We start from the raw sequence: 3,006 nt of genomic DNA on the forward strand, positions 1-3,006 counted from the left end.
GTTGTGTTTCTGTTTTGCAAATGGTTTGGCGTGAAGTGTCCAGGACTGGAGATTTCGGGTCTTTGGGTGGGGCTGGGTCTTAGTGTTTATATGGAGGCCTTTAGGAGAGCTCCTGTCAATTAACGTTCCATTAGCAAATGTGCTGTTTGATGCAGAGATCTCAAATCCCTAGGTTGTGCTCTGTGACAACCAACAGGGGTGGAAAGGGGGTTCAAGAGGGAGGGGACATATGTGTACCTATCACTGATTCATGTTGAAATATGGAAGGAACCAACATAATACTGGAGAGCAATTTCTTCCAATTAAAAAAATTAAGATGTCTAAAAAGATCGAACTAGTGCCTTTGAAAGAGCTTTAACTTTAAAAGCCAGCAGATATGAATCAAAATTCAGCTCTATTGATCTCTAGGCAAAAATTCAGATGGCTCTAGTCAAATTACTTACAGTCCTGAGACTCACTGTCATCTTTTCTATAAGGTTGTTATAATAATTAATTTAAATAAAATGACATATAAAATATTTTTGTATAGAATAACAGTCATGTTAATCTGTACTATACTTAGATGGCATTGATAGCAAAAAAAAAAAAAAAGAGAGATACATTTAATAGCAAAAAGAGGAGAGAATAAAACAAGAGAATTTGCCAACTTCCACATCTCCATGAACCATAGAGTAATGGTGCCAGAGAAGCCCATGCTTCACAAACAAAGTTCTCATAGGTGTAGATTCAAATAATATACTAGTTACTAGATCAGTGGGGCCTACACTTAACATAGGCAATGTTTCTTATTTGAATTTTCCCAAATTGAATCTTTGAACTCTACAAAATGGATCATTACCTGGTTATGTCAATTTCATAAACTCTTAAATTTATTGGCATTGTGTGGAAGGACAGGTAGGAGCCAGGAGTGCTGGGGAATGAGCTGGAAAGTTATTTAATTCTGGTTAACTCTTACTGCATGGGTTTCCCAGATGATGCTAGTGGTAAAGAATCCCCCTACCAATGTATGAGATGTAAGTAATGTGGGTTTGACCCCTGGTTCAGGAAGATCCCCTGGAAGGTGGCATGCAACCCACTCCAATATTCTTGCCTGGAGAATCCCACGGACAGAGGAGCCTGGTGGGCTACAGTCCATAGGGTCGCAAAGAGTAGGACAGGATTGAAACAACTTAGCCTGCTTGCATGCAGTCCTCACTGCATAACAAATCATCCCAAAACATAGTGGTTTAAAAGAATAGCAATCATTTATTTTTCTCATGAATCTGCAATTTGGGCAGGACCCCATGGGGAAGACTCATCTTTGCTCTTTGCAGTTTCATCAGTTGGCAGGTGAAGAATCCACTCTGTGTTGCCTCACTTGCAAGGCCAGCAAGATGATTCTGGATGGCAGATGAAATGTCAGCCAGGGGAGTGGAGCAGTGACTTCAGGTTCTCTTCATGGGGGCAACTTGGGCTTCTACTCAGGCTTCCTCACAACAGGGTGGGCAAATTCCAAGGGTAACCAATGTGGAAGAGCAAGGAGGCATTTTCCCTATCTAATCTTAGAAGTCATATGGTGTTCCTTCAACCACCCACTATTTCTCAAAGCAGTCACAAAATTCCTCCAATTTCAAGGTTAGGGACATAGACCCATAGCTCAAGGGAGAGAGATCATAAGAGGATTCAGATTGTAAGAAGTCAGAAGATAGGGTTTTAACCATCTTTGGAAAATAAACATTACCGCATTAACAAGGTTTAGTAAACTGAGGAGTAAAAATAAACTTTATACTACCACAACATGTGCCATATTTTTGAAAGCACATTTCTAATCATGTTGAATGCAACTTGAAATATATTCATCTCAGCTTCTCCCCTTATATTTTTCATTCGTTCATCATGCTTCTGCATTAGCAACTTTATTTGTTTCTCCTTTTTTGCTGGTTGTTTATGGACATATTCCTTTTCTACTAGTTTAATTTTGTTTTGTAATTCATCAACATAGACTTTCTTCAAGTGTTCCTCCTGCTGTCTCAGCTTTTGGTCTATGTCCTTGTAAATGGGGTCAGAAAAGTAAGCCCCTTGGTTGTTCTGCACCATCTTGTCTATCAGCTCCACCAGCTCCTGTACCTGAGCTTCCTTCTCAGCCTGCTCTGTGTTCATGCTGTTACTGATGGCACAGCGGCTGTCTCCACACTCCTGGAGGAGGCTTCGTAGGTTTACATCTGCATACTTCAAAAAGTCGCTCAGGCTCTGGTCCCCCTGTTCATCTCTGCGAGTGAATAAGATGATCATATACTTCATGGCTGCTTTCCCAAACAGATTCTTGACCAACGCCACGGTTTGCTGCTCTTCCTGTGTGTGGCGGCCCAGTCTCAGGACCAAGACGATGGCGTGAGGCCCGGGACAGGAGGCGAGGACACATCGGCTGATTTCCCTGCAGGTGGTGTTCAGGGTCTCCTTGGTGTCAAAGAGCCCTGGGGTGTCAACAACGAGAAGCTCTCTCCCCTTCGGTTTCAGGGATGCTTCTGACAAGTTTTGGTAACAGCTTGGGCAGCAATCTCAGACTCGAGTACTTTTCCCCCCAGTATGGTGTTTGCAGTCGCACTTTTCCCACTTTTGGTCTTCCTGACCAGCAGGATCCTCAGAGCGTTGTTTGGCGTGGCAGCCATGTTTACATTAAGAGATTTTGGCGCACAGGCACCCACACCACTTTAAGAAAGGGTAGGAGAGAGGAAAACGGTCAATTTAGGTAAGTAGGAACCATTCCCACTCTCTTTCCCCCTCTTTCTTTTCCTCCCTGAAAGTTTCTAATGTTCTCATGCATATTGACCCCGGTAGAGACAGAAAATTTAAACAGTTGAATTGTTATTTAAGAAATAACCAAGTAGTTAGAGTGTCCCCACAAAAGTGTCAGGTCCTGATGGTTTCACAGGGAACTCATGAAACCTTTAAAGACCCGATAATCTCAGTGTTACTCAAACTATTCCTGATCACATAGCTATGAAGGAAAATGTTCAGTTTTTTCTA

The 3,006-nt window shown here is 42.2% G+C and overlaps 1 pseudogene across 1 annotated transcript; it reads right to left on the minus strand.

The window, feature by feature from the left end:
* Positions 1-1,219: 1,219 nt before the first annotated feature.
* LOC113891020 lies at positions 1,220-2,663 on the minus strand (annotated as a pseudogene). Its single transcript, XR_003510649.1, has one exon. The product of XR_003510649.1 is annotated as a GTPase IMAP family member 7-like (transcript).
* Between the last annotated feature and the right edge of the window lie 343 nt (positions 2,664-3,006).

This window comes from Bos indicus x Bos taurus, chromosome 4 (genome assembly GCF_003369695.1).
Source record: "Bos indicus x Bos taurus breed Angus x Brahman F1 hybrid chromosome 4, Bos_hybrid_MaternalHap_v2.0, whole genome shotgun sequence".
In the NCBI taxonomy this organism is placed as follows: Eukaryota; Metazoa; Chordata; class Mammalia; order Artiodactyla; family Bovidae; genus Bos; species Bos indicus x Bos taurus.